Source organism: Arachis duranensis, chromosome 4 (genome assembly GCF_000817695.3).
Source record: "Arachis duranensis cultivar V14167 chromosome 4, aradu.V14167.gnm2.J7QH, whole genome shotgun sequence".
NCBI classification, from domain to species: Eukaryota; Viridiplantae; Streptophyta; class Magnoliopsida; order Fabales; family Fabaceae; genus Arachis; species Arachis duranensis.
This window is the reverse complement of record NC_029775.3, coordinates 81155312-81169335: the sequence shown is the minus strand read 5'-3', so window position 1 is coordinate 81169335 and position 14024 is coordinate 81155312. Positions and strand designations below refer to the sequence as shown.

General features: G+C 38.0%; 1 non-coding gene across 1 annotated transcript; it reads left to right on the top strand.

The window, feature by feature from the left end:
- The first annotated feature begins 7947 nt into the window (after positions 1 to 7947).
- LOC127747157 (small nucleolar RNA R71) lies at positions 7948 to 8051 on the top strand. The gene has a single exon (XR_008008961.1). It is a non-coding gene; the product is annotated as a small nucleolar RNA R71 (small nucleolar RNA).
- The last annotated feature ends 5973 nt before the right edge of the window (positions 8052 to 14024 follow it).

The window sequence follows — 14024 nt, the reverse complement described above, 5'->3', positions numbered from 1 at the left end:
AATTGTTTCCTTCCTTTTTAATTATATGCATGTATTTCATTTTGTTCTATCTTATATAATGCATTTAAAATTCCTATTTGTCAAGTACATATCATTACTTGTCCATAACAACCCACAATTTAATTGTGCTTGCTCCTAAATCTGAGCAAGAAGTCATGTGCTAAGAAAGAAAAACAGATGGATCATAAAGAGCATGGAAATGTGAGTTTGGGCCAAATTAACTAAGAATTTTCAACACAAGCTGAGATAAATTGTTTGAGGCTTTAGTTTAGAGGACTATTATGGAATCTTTACACTTGACAAAACCTTGAAGAAGCAAGAAAATAAGGAACTTTAGCACTTCATGATTGCACTAAAAGTTCGAACGCTACTTACCTCTATTCCTTTAATTATATACTATGTTTATTTAATATTGAGCTTTTGCGAGTATGAATTGAAAGTTTAATTAAGAAAACGGAAAGGTTTTACTTTTAGTCACTTAATCACAAGTATATATATATATATATATTCACATCGCATTATATACATAGACTTATTTTAAGTTTTTCAAATACAAGTCCTACCCCTCTAAAATTCCAAAACAATAAACGACGAGGAAAAAATAAAATCTAAGATTAAACCATATACAGAAAATATGAATACATACATACATGCATACATACATACATACATATATGACAAGTCATCTTATGCTAGTTCTACAAGCATTTTTCATTTTTTTCATTAGGTTTTATGTACTTTCTTGCACAATAAGTAAGTGATTGGAGTGGGATTTCATGATTATTTTGAATCAATCAAACATCATTTGTTTTACACAAAATCATAAGGTTTATGCTAGAATTAATTGATTTCATGAATGATGCAAAGACCTTGTGATTTTGGCGAGACTTTGATTGCTTGTTTGGTTGTTTTTAGGTGAAGAAATGAAGAGAAGGGAGAAGCAACCAGGGAAGCATTGCGTTCAAAAAGAGAACGCCACGCTCAGGAGCACAAATAGCTGGTGCTCGTTTCCAAAGTGAGCACCACGCTCACTAAGCCAACGTTTTCGTGGATTTTCAAGCTTGGAGCAAAAGCTTTGCTGTCCGTACGTGTTGAGGAGCGCTCACTAAGTTAACTTGGCACTCACTAAGAGAGCGCTAAAGAAAAAAACAAACGCATGAGAGAAGCACGCTTAGAGAATGAACGCTGCGCTCATTGTTTAAATGGAGCGCTCCACTAGAATCATGCATCCGGACCCACTTCAAACAAGTGCCATTTTGATCTACTTTTTCACAGGCCAAAAAGTCCACTCTAAGTGCTTGATGAGGGAAATAGAAAGTGTATAAATAGGAAGAAATTTGATTTGAGAAAAGACCTTTTGCTCTCTTTTAATTTTCCTTTTAGAATTTTAGAGTCGGAGATTAGATCTAAGTTTACCTTCTTTTTGCTTTTCTCTTTTGATTTTTCCTTTCGAGAGTTTGAGAATTGAGATTAGATCTGGGTTTTCTTTTCTTTTCTATTTCGTTTTCTCTCTTCTGCAATTTCTTCTTTCTGATTTTGTTACTTCACTGAAATTGTCAATTTCTCTTTAGGATTTCAGAGTTGATCTAAGTTTTCTTTCTATTTGGTTCTTCTGTAATTTCTCTTCGTCTCATGATTCTCTGTTTTACTGCAATTTACAATTTCAGTCTTGTTCTAAATCCCATTACCCAAATCCTTTTATTCTTCAAGCAATTTAAGTTCCCTGTCACTTTAGATTTAGCAATTTAAATTTCTTGCATTTTAAGTTTCAGTCATTTACCTTTCTTGCAATTTAAGTTTCAGCTTATTTACTTTCTTGCACTTTAAGTTTCTGTAATTTACTTCTTCTGCACTTTAAGATTCTGTCAATTTTCATTCTGCACTCTAGCTCACTTGCAATTTTACTTCTGTTAATCAAATTTCACTCAATTTATCAAATATTCGCTTAACTAAATTCATCATCATACTAAAATTGCTCAATCCATCAATCCCTGTGGGATCGACCTCACTCTTGTGAGTTATTACTACTTGATGCGAACTGGTACACTTGCCAGTGAGTTTGTGTGGAATCGTTTTTCCCTCATCAAGTTTTTGGCGCCGTTGCCGGGGATTGATATAGATTGACAATGATTAAGTATGGTGATAATCTAGATTAAGCATTTTTTCCTTTTTTTATCAAGCACACTAACTGTTAGAGCTTTTGTTTAAACTAACCTTAACCTCATTCTAGCTGTAAAGTGAACTATTTTTGGTTTCTCGTTTTGTGTGTGTTTTATGCCAGGAGGAAGAAGAAATGAATCCACCTCCTTTGATTCTAAACCAGAGAGAACATTTTTGAGATTGAGAAGAGAAGCAAGAGGGAAGGGAGTTGTTGGAGGGAAGAAGAAGACCAAGAAATGGAAGGGAATGTCCCTAATCCACCAAACGAAGTGGCTAACAATGGCCAGCTAGTGGGCGAAATTGTGCTCTCTAATAATGGCATTCAACTTGATATGCGCGTTTATAACTCTGCACTTTCTTCACAACTCCGCACAACTAACCAGCAAATGCATTGGGTCGTCCAAGGAATAAACCTTACGTGAGTAAGGGTTGTTCCCACGGAGATTATTGGTATGAAGCAAGCTATGGTCATCTTGTAAATCTCAGTTAGGCGGATAATAAATGATTATGTAGTTTTTGAATAATAATAATAAATAAACAGAAAATAAAGATAAAAGTACTTATGTAAATCATTGGTGAAATTTCAGATAGGCGTATGAAGATACTGTGCTCCTTCTGAATCTCTGCTTTCCTACTGCCTTCATCCGATCCTTCTTACTCCTTTCCATGGCAAGCTGTATGTAGGGCATCACTGTTGTCGTTGGCTACATCCCATCCTCTCAGTGAAAATGGTCCAAATGCTCTGTCACAGCACGGCTAATCATCTATTGGTTCTCGATCATGTCGGAATAGAATCCATTGATTCTTTTGTGCTTGTCATCACGCCCAACAATCGCGTATTTGAAGCTTGTCACAGTCATTCAATCCCTGAATCCTACTCGGAATACCACAGACAAGGTTTAGACTTTCCGGATTCTCATGAATGTCGCCATGAATTCTAGCTTATACCACAAAGATTCTGATTAAGGAATCCAAGAGATATGCGCCCGGTCTAAGGTAGAACAGAAGTGGTTGTCAGTCACGCGTTCATAGGTGAGAATGATGATGAGTGTCACGGATCATCACATTCATCATGGTGAAGTGCAACGAATATCTTAGAATAGGAATAAACTGAATTGAATGGAAAATAGTAGTAATTGCATTAAAACTCGAGGTACAGCAGAGCTCCACACCCTCAATCTATGGTGTGTAGAAACTCCACCGTTGAAAATACATAAGTGATGAAGGTCCAGGCATGGCCGAATGGCCAGCCCCCGTAAACGTGATCACAGGATCAAAAAATACAATCCAAGATCCAGGATATGTGGTTAAAAGACTAGACACCTAGTACAATAGTTAAAAGTTCTATTTATACTAAACTATCTACTAGGGTTTACAGAAGTAAGTAATTGATGCAGAAATCCACTACTGGGGCCCACTTGGTGTGTGCTTGGGCTGGCTTGAACTTTACACGTGTAGAGGCTTCTCTTGGAGTTGAACGCTAAGTTGTAACATGTTTTTGGCGTTCAACTCTGGTTTGTGACGTGTTTCTGGCGTTTGACTCCGGAATGCAGCGTGGAACTGGCGTTGAGCGCCAGTTTACATCGTCAATTCTCAAATAACATATGGACCATTATGTATTGCTAGAAAGCTCTGGATGTCTAATTTCCAACGCCGTTGAGAGCGCGCCATTTGGAGTTCTATAGCTCCAAAAAATCCATTTCGAGTGCAGGGAGGTCAGAATCCAGCAGCATCAGCAGTCCTTTGTCAGCCTTTTATCAGAGTTTTGCTCAGGTCCCTCAATTTCAGCCAGAAATTACTTGAAATCACAAGAAAACACAAACTCATAGTAAAGTTCAGAAATGTGAATTTAGCATAAAAACTAATAAAAACATCCCTAAAAGTAGCTAGATCCTACTGAAAACTACTTAAAAACAATGCCAAAAAAGCGTATAAATTATCCGCTCATCACAACACCAAACTTAATTGTTGCTTGTCCCCAAGAAACTGAAAATCAATTAGGATAAAAAGAAGAGAATATACTATGAAGCTCAGAATATCAATGAATATTAATTCTGAACAGTTTTGGCATCTCACTTTATCCTTTGAAGTTTAGAATGATTGGCATCTCTAGGAACTTAGAATTTCAGATAGTGTTATTGATTCTCCTAGTTAAGTTTGTTGATTCTTGAACACAGCTACTTTTATGAGTCTTGGCCATGGCCCTAAGAACTTTGTTTTCCAGTATTACCACCGGATACATAAATGCCACAAACACATGACTGAGTGAACCTTTTCAGATTATGACTCAGCTTTGCTAAAGTCCCCAGTTAGAGGTGTCTAGAGCTCTTAAGCACACTCTTTTTGCTTTGGATCACGACTTTAACCAGTCAGTCTCAAGCTTTTCACTTGGACCTGCATGCACAAGCACATGGTTAGGGACAGCTTGATTTAGCCGCTTAGGCCTGGATTTTATTTCCTTGGGCTCTCCTATCCATTGATGCTCAAAGTCTTGGATCCTTTTTACCCTTGCCTTTTGGTTTTAAGGGCTATTGGCTTTTTCTGCTTGCTTTTTTTTTCTTTCTATTTTATTTTATTTTTTTCGCCACACTTTTTTTCTCAAGCTTTTGCTTTTTCACTGCTTTTTCTTGCTTCAAGAATCAATTTCATGGTTTTTCAGATTATCAATAACATTTTTCTTTGTTCATAATTCTTTCAAGAGTCAACAATTTTAACATTCATAAACAACAAGATAAAAAATATGCACTGTTCAAGCATTCATTTAGAAAACAAAAAGTATTGTCACCACATCAATATAATTAAACTAAATTCAAAGATAAATTCGAAATTCATGTACTTCTTATTCTTTTGTATTAAAAACATTTTTCATTTAAGAGAGGTGGAGGATTCATGGAATTATTCATAGCCTTAAGACATAGTTACTAAATATTAATGATCATGTAGTAAAGACACAAAACATAGATAAACATATAGCATAAAAAATAAAAAAACAGAGAAATAAGAACAAGGAATGAATCCACCTTAGTGAGGGTGGCGCTTTTTTTTTGAAGGACCAATGGTGCTTTTTTAGCTCCTTTATGTCTCTTCCTTGCCTTTGTTGCTTGATCCCTAGTGATTTTGGTGCTCCTATCCTTAGTTGTTCCCAATAATTGTGTGGAGGAAAATATATCCCCTGAGGTGTCTCAGGGATCTCTTGATTTGCAGTCAAATGCTCTACTACTGAGCTATGGACCCTTGAGATGAATCTCTCCATCTCCCATGACTCAGAGGTGGAAGCTTTTGTCTTCCCTTTTCTCTTTTTTTTTTCTTTGAGGTTTCTCTGGCCTTAGGTGCCATCAATGGTTATGGAAAAACAAAAAAGCTATGCTTTTACCACACCAAACTTAGAATGTTGCTCGCCCTCGAGCAAAAGAAGAAAGAATGGAAGAAGAAGAAGATATGGGTGGGATTGGATGGGGAAAGAGATGATGGATGTGAGTGGTGAATAGGTGATGGGGGAGAGTGATTGAGGTGTGAGAGAGAGGGGGAAAGTAGGTTGAGGTAGGTAGGGATCTTGTAGGGTCCACATATCCTGAGATGTCAAGGATTTTCATCCTTGCACCAATGAGGCATGCAAAAATGCCCTCTGCATGCAATCCTGGCGTTTAACGCCAGATTGATGCTTATTTCTAGTGTTAAACACCAGCTCTATGCTTGTTTTGGGCGTTCAACGCCAGTCTGCAGCATGTTTCTGGCGTTGAACGCCAGCTTTCCTCAGTGTGCAATCCTGGCGTTTAAACGCCAGATTGCTGCATGTTTCTGGCATTCAAGGCCAGATCCATGCTCTGTTCTAGCGTTGAACGCCAGCCAGATGCTCCTTACTGGCGTTCAAACGCCAGCAAGGTCTTCCTCCAGGGTGTGCTGTTTCTTCTGCTATTTTTGATTCTGTTTTTAATTTTAGTATTTGTTTTGTGACTCCACGGGATCATGAACCTAATAAAACATAAAAGAACAATAAAATAAAAAATAAAATTAGATAAATAAAAATTAGGTCGCCTCCCAATAAGCGCTTCTTTAATGTCAATAGCTTGACAGTGGGCTCTCATGGAGCCACACAGGTGATCAGGTCAATATTGTAGACTCCCAACACCAAACTTAGAGTTTGAATGTGGGGATTCAACACCAAACTTAGCATTTGGCTGTGGCCTCCCAACACAAAACTAAGAGTTTGATTGTGAGGGCTCTGTTTGACTCTGTACTGAGAGAAGCTTTTCATGCTTCCTCTCCATTGTTAAGGAAGAACACCCTTGGGTCTTAAACACAAGGTAGTCCCCATTCAATTGAAGGACTAATTCTCCTTTGTTAACATCTATCACAGCTCCTGCTGTGGCTAGGAAAGGTCTTCCAAGGATGATGCATTCATCCTCCTCCTTCTTAGTGTCTTAAGATTATGAAATCAGTAGGGATGTAAAGGCCTTCAACCTTTACCAACACGTCCTCTACCAATCCATAAGCTTGTCTTACTGACTTGTCTGCCATTTGCAATGAGAATATGGCAGGCTGTACCTCAATGATCCCCAGCTTCTCCATTACAGAGAGTGGCATAAGATTTATGCTTGACCCTAAGTCACACAAAGCCTTTTCAAAGGTCATGGTGCCTATGGTACATGGTATTAAGAATTTACCAGGATCTTGTTTCTTTTGAGGTAAATTTTGCTGAACCCATGTATCTAGTTCACCAATGAACAAGGGAGGTTCACCTTCCCAAGTCTCATTACCAAACAACTTGGCATTCACCTTCATGATAGCTCCTAGATATTGAGCAACTTGCTCTCCAGTTACATCTTCATCCTCTTCAGAGGAAGAATAGTTTTCAGAGCTCATGAATGGCAGAATAAGGTTTAATGGGATCTCTATGGTCTCTATATGACCTTCAAATTCCTTTAAGTCCTCAATAAGGAACTCCTTCTTGCTTGAGAGATGTCCCCTGAGGTCTTTCTCATTGGGATTCATGTCCTCTCCTTCCTCTCTAGGTTCGACCATGTTGATTATGTGAATGGGCTTGCACTCTCTTTTTGGATTCTCTTCAGTATTGCTTGGGAGAGTACTAGGAGGAGTTTCAGTGACTTTCTTACTTAGCTGGCCCACTTGTGCCTCCAAATTTTTGATGGAGGACCTTGTTTCACTCATGAAGCTTAAAGTGGCCTTAGACAGATCATAGACTCTATTTACTAAGTTAGAGGTGCTCTGCTCAGAATTCTCTGTCTGTTGCTGAGAAGATGATGGAAAAGGCTTGCCATTGCTAAACCTGTTCTTCCACCATTATTAAAGCCTTGTTGAGGCTTTTGTTGATCCTTCCATGAGAAATTTGGATGATTTCTTCATGAAGAATTATAGGTGTGTCCATAAGGTTCACCCATGTAATTTACCTCTACCATTGCAGGGTTTTTAGGACCATAAGCTTCTTCTTCAGAAGATGCCTCTTTAGTACTATTGGATGCATTTTGCCATCCATTCAGACTTTGAGAAATCATGTTGACTTGTTGAGTCAACATTTTATTCTGAACCAATATGGCATTCAGAGCATCAATTTCAAGAACTCCCTTCCTCTGAGGCGTCCCATTATTCACTGAATTCTTCTCAGAAGTGTACATGAATTGGTTATTTGCAACCATTTCAATAAGTTCCTAAGCTTCTGCAGGCGTTTTCTTTAGGTAAATGGATCCACCTGTAGAATGGTCCAGTGACATCTTAGAGAACTCAGACAGACCGTAATAAAATATATCTATCATGGTCCACTCTGAAAACATGTCAAAAGGACACTTTTTGGTCATCTTCTTGTATCTTTCCCAAGCTTCATAGAGGGATTCACCATCATTTTGCTTGAAGGTCTGAACATCTACTCTAAGCTTGCTCAGCTTTTGAGGGGGAAAGAATTTAACCAAGAAGGCCGTGACCAGCTTATCCCAAGAGTCCAGGCTATCCTTAAGTTGTGAGTCCAACCATGTTCTAGCTCTGTCTCTTACAGCAAAAGGGAAAAGCATGAGCCTGTAGACTTCAGGATCTACTCTATTAGTCTTAACAATCTCACAGATCTGCAAGAACTCAGTTAAAAATTGGTAGGGATCTTCTGTTGGAAGTCCATGAAACTTGCAGTTTTGTTGCATTAGAGCAACTAGTTGAGGTTTCAACTCAAAATTGTTTGCTCCAATGGCAGGAATTGAGATGCTTCTTCCATCAAACTTGGAAGTAGGTGTAGTATAATCACCAAGCATCCTCCTTGCATTATGATTGTTGGGTTCGGCTGCCATATCCTTTTCTTGTTCGAAAATTTCAGTAAAGTTGTCTCTGGATTGTTGTAATTTAGCTTCTCTTAGTTTCCTCTTCAGAGTCCTTTCAGGTTCAGGATCAGCTTCAACAAGAATGCCTTTTTCCTTGTTCCTGCTCATATGAGAAAGAAGAGAACAGAAAAGGAAGAGGAATCCTCTATGTCACAGTATAGAGATTCCTTTATGTTAATAGAAGAAGAAAGGGAATAAGAGTAAAGAAGAATGAATAATCCAAACAAAAGGGTGAGGATAGGAGCAGAGATTTAAGATGAAGAGAAGTGTTAGTAAATAAATAAATATATAGAATAAGATGAGAGAGAGAAGTTTTCAAAAATAATTTTTGAAAAGGAGTTAATGATTTTCAGAAATTAAAGGTGAAATAAAATTAAAATTAAAATTTAAAACAATTAATTAATTAAAAGAATTTTGAAAAGGAAGGAGAAATTTTCAAAAATTAGAGAGGGAAAAGTAGTTAGGTGATTTTGAAAAAAGATAAGAAACAAACAAAAAGTCAATTAGTTAGTTGAAAAAGATTTGAAAATCAAATTTGAAAAGATAAGAAGATAAGAAGATATTTTGAAATCAAATTTTTGAAAAAGATAAAATTTTAAAAAAGATATGATAAAAAGATATGATTAAAAAGATATGGTTGGAAAAGATTTAATTTTTAAAATTAAAATTAATTACTTGACTAATAAGAAACTAAAAGATATGATTCTAGAATTTAAAGATTAAACCTTTCTTAACAATAAAGTAACAAACTTCAAATTTTTGAATCAATCACATTACTTGTTAGTTAAGTTTTGAAAATTTAAAATAAAATAAGAAAAAGATTTTGAAAAATTAAATTAAAATTTTCGAAAAATAGTAAGAAAAATGAAAAAGATTTGATTTTTTTGAAAAACATTTGAAAAGATAAGGCTTTTAAAAATTGAAAATTTGAGTTGACTTATAAGAAATAACTAATTTTAAAATTTTTTTGACTAAGTCAACTCAAATTTTCGAAATTTTGAGAGAAAAAAAGGAAAAGATGTATTCTTTTATTTTTAAATTTTTAATGATGAGTGAAAAAAACACAATTATGAGCCAAAACATGAAAATTTTGGATCAAAACACATGATGCATGCAAGAACACTATGAATGTCAAGATGAACATCAAGAACATATTTTTGAAAAATTTTTGATGCAAAGAAAACATGGAAGACACCAAACTTGGAAATCTTTCATGTTTAGACACTATGAATGCAAAAATGCACATGAAAAACATCATACAGCACAAAACAAGAAAATTTAAAGATCAAACAAGAAGACTTACCAAGAACAACTTGAAGTTCATGAAGAACACTATAAATGCATGAATTTTTGAAAAATGCAAGAACAAGATGAATATGCAATTGACACCAAACTTAAAACATGACACAAGACTTAAACAAGAATCACAAAATATTTTTGGTTTTTTATGATTTTATGATTTTTTGTATTTTCTTTTATTATTTTCAAAAAATATATAGGAAAAAGAAAATAAGAAATTCAAAATTTTTAAGATGAATTCCAAGAATCTTTCAATGTTAGCCTAAAGCTCCAATCCAAGGGTTGGACATGGCTTAATAGCCAGCCAGCTTTAGGATGGCATTACATGCATTGAGGTGATTAGTTGAAGTCTCATTCCAAAAGGATTTGGATATGGCTTTATAGCTAGCTAGGATTCAACATGCTTCATGAAACTCTAGAATCCATTCTTAAAAATTCTGAAGCCATAGAATGATTTATTTTAAAAAAAAATTTCGAAAATAGGGATACATTTTTTTGAAAAATTTTTTGAAAACAAAACAAAAAGAAAATTACCTAATCTGAGGAACAAGATGAACCGTCAGTTGTCCAAACTCGAACAATCCCCGGCAACGGCGCCAAAAACTTGGTGGGCGAAATTATGCTCTCTAATAATGGCATTCAACTTGATATGCGCATTTATAACTTTGCACTTTCTTCACAACTCTGCACAACTAACCAGCAAATGCACTGGGTCGTCCAAGTAATAAACCTTACGTGAGTAAGGGTCGATCCCACGGAGATTGTTGGTATGAACCAAGCTATGGTCATCTTGTAAATCTCAATTAGGCGGATGATAAATGATTATGTAGTTTTTGAATAAAAATAATAAATAAATAGAAAATAAAGATAGAAGTACTTATGTAAATCATTTGTAAAAATTTCAGATAGGCGTATGAAGATGATGTGCTCCTTCTGAATCTCCGCTTTCCTACTGCCTTCAGCCGATCCTTCTTACTCCTTTCCATGGCAAGCTGTATGTAGGGCATCACCATTGTCAATGGCTACATCCCATCCTCTCAGTGAAAATGGTCCAAATACTCTGTCATAGCACGGCTAATCATCTGTAGGTTCTCGATCATGTCGGAATAGAATCCATTGATTCTTTTGCGCTTGTCATCACGCCCAACAATCGTGTGTTTGAAGCTCGTCACATTCATTCAATCCCTGAATCCTACTCGGAATACCACAGATAAAGTTTAAACTTTCAGGATTCTCATGAATGCTGCCATCAATTCTAGCTTATACCACGAAGATTTTGATTAAGGAATCCAAGAGATATGCGCCTGGTCTAAGGTAGAACGGAAGTGGTTGTCAGTCACGCGTTCATAGGTGAGAATGATGATGAGTGTCACGGATCATCACATTCGTCATGGTGAAGTGCAACGAATATCTTAGAACAGGAATAAACTGAATTGAATGGAAAATGATTGTAATTGCATTAAAACTCGAGGTACAGCAGAGCTCCACACCCTTAATCTATGGTGTGCAGAAACTCCACCGTTGAAAATACATAAGTGATGAAGGTCCAGGCATGGCCGAATGGCCAGCCCCCATAAACGTGATCACAGGATCAAAAAATACAATCCAAGATCCAGGATATGTGGTCAAAAGACTAGACACCTAATACAATAGTTAAAAGTTCTATTTATACTAAACTAGCTTCTAGGGTTTACAGAAGTAAGTAATTGATGCAGAAATCCACTTCCGGGGCCCACTTGGTGTGTGCTTGGGCTGAGCTTGAACTTTACACGTGCAGAGGCTTCTCTTGGAGTTGAACGCTAAGTTGTAACATGTTTTTGGCGTTCAACTCTGCTTCGTGATGTGTTTCTGGTGTTTGACTCCAGAATGCAGCGTGGAACTGGCATTGAGCACCATTTTGCGTCGTCAATTCTCAAATAACGCATGGACCATTATATATTGCTGGAAAGCTCTGGATGTCTACTTTCCAACGCCATTGCAAGCGCACCATTTGGAGTTCTGTAGCTCCAAAAAATCCATTTCGAGTGTAGGGAGGTCAGAATCCAGCAGCATCAGCAGTCCTTTGTCAGCCTTTTATCAGAGTTTTGCTCAGGTCCCTCAATTTCAGCCAGAAATTACCTAAAATCACAGAAAAACACATAAACTCATAGTAAAGTCCAGAAATGTAAAATTATCATAAAAACTGTTCCGAGGGTTACCTGAAACGTGTAGCTCGGTCGTCTGGCAAGACCCGAGGTGAGGGTGCTGTGACCCGAGCTTGATGTGCCGAGCGGCTGGTGGTTGTACCTGCAATGACACTCCGATGCTTAAGTTAGCATGGGTCCAAGCAGATATCGAGTAGAATTAGAGTATGAGTTATACCTGGGTGCTCCAGTGTATTTATAGTAGTTGGTCGTGATCTTCCCTGGATAAGATATTCTTATCTTATCTTATCTTTTGGGAGTTTTATCCCTATCTTTGTGGAACCGCCTTTCCTAGGCCTTTTCGGCCTTTAGGTTTTGGGCTTCGTTCCTTTTGATGGGCCTTCTTAGCTTATTTGTCCGAGGTCCGACCTCAGGCGTGGGCCTTGGGACGAGGTCGGACCTTCTATGAACTTCCCGAGTTTGGGAGCTCGGTCAGGGTATGAACAGTGCCCTTGCCCGAGTTCGTCCTTTTTGAGAGGTCGAGCTCGGGCATAGTAGTTTTTTCAAAATTTGAAAACGGCCGTTTCAGCATTTATTGCTTTTTACCGTTTCTCCTCGATTTCCGTTCGGGCTCTGTGAAGGCATTATTTATTTGCCCCTTTCCTCATTTTCTTCGTTTATTCTATTCCCTTTCCATTTTCTGAGTTTTTGCCACCTCTCCTTCGAGCGCCGCTCCTTCTTTGTTCTTCTTCTCCGATTCTTTCTGTGGGTTTTTCCGGGGTTTCCTCTGCGTCGCCGTTTTCGTTCTCCTTGCATCGGAGCTCGTCGTCTTCTTCCTTTCTTCCAGGTTTGTTCTCGTCTTCATTTTCTTTGCGCACATATGCTTCTGTTTCTTTTTCTTCTATGCCTGGGTTGCCCCGAAAAGAGGCGCTGCCATTGCTTTGGTTATTTTGTATGTGGGGGGGCTCTTTTCTCTTGGTATTTCGTTTTCGGGTTTCTGTATTTTCTTCTAAAAGAACTTGGTTTTCTCGCCTTGCTGAATGGGTTTTCGCTGTCTGCCTTTATGTGATTTTTGCCTTGCTTGTTGTATTCTTCTTTGTAGGCAAGATTTTTATGTCTCGAAAGGTTCTTCAGGCGATGTCGACCAAGATTCCGAGTGGTCTTGGTTGGGTAGATCCTGTTCCTTTAAGAGTCCCTTCTGTGGTAGATTCTGAATATTTAGCTAGGTTCCGTAGGCAATGTAGCATATGTGAAGATAGAGAATCTGAGAGGGATTATGAGTTAGTAGCCCCGGATTCCGAGGAGAGAGTTTGCTTCCCGCCTTTAGACAGTTCCGAGAAGCTCTTCTTTTACGCCTATGATTGTTTTTTCTCTAAGCTGGGTGTCCGACTTCCTTTTACCGACCTGGAGTCCGAGGTGTTGTGGTCCTGTAACCTTGCCCCTACGCAGCTCCATCCGAATTCTTGGGCGTTTTTAAAGCTGTTTCAACTTTTGTGCCAGTTTTTGGGTGTCCTCTTGGGCGTTTTTAAAGCTGTTTCAACTTTTGTGTCAGTTTCTGGGTGTCTCTCCCTCTATTTCCCTTTTTTCCTATTTGTTTGTGTTGACAAAGCCGGGGTCGGGCGGAGGGAAGGTGTCTTGGGTCTCTTTTAGGGCTAACCAGGGGAGGAAGTTCTGTACCCTGTATGATGAGTCTTTTCACGATTTTAAGAACTTTTATTTCAAGGTCCGGGCTGTTGGAGACGTCCGACCTTTCTTTCTAGATGAGATTGGGGAGCCTTCTTTTCCTCTTTGTTGGCAGGAGAATATAGTGTCTGTTAAGTATACCTTTGAGAGTCTAGATGAGGTGGAGCAGGCTTTTGTGGGTGTGGTGAGCAGTTTATGGGGTCGAGCACCTCACTTGGACACGAAGAAAATGTTGGGAGATCCAAGCCTTCTCCGTTCCGAGTTAGGTAGTTCCCGACCTCTTTGAGATTCCGACCTTTCCTTTGTGTTTTGCTTTATTTTTGGTGGAATTTCTGTTGTGGTAATCCCTTTTATTTCTTGCAGAGATGTCTTCTCAGGCGGATTCCATGAAATTTCTTCGTCGGACGAAGAAGTCGGTGGCTGCTCGAAATCTCGAGGC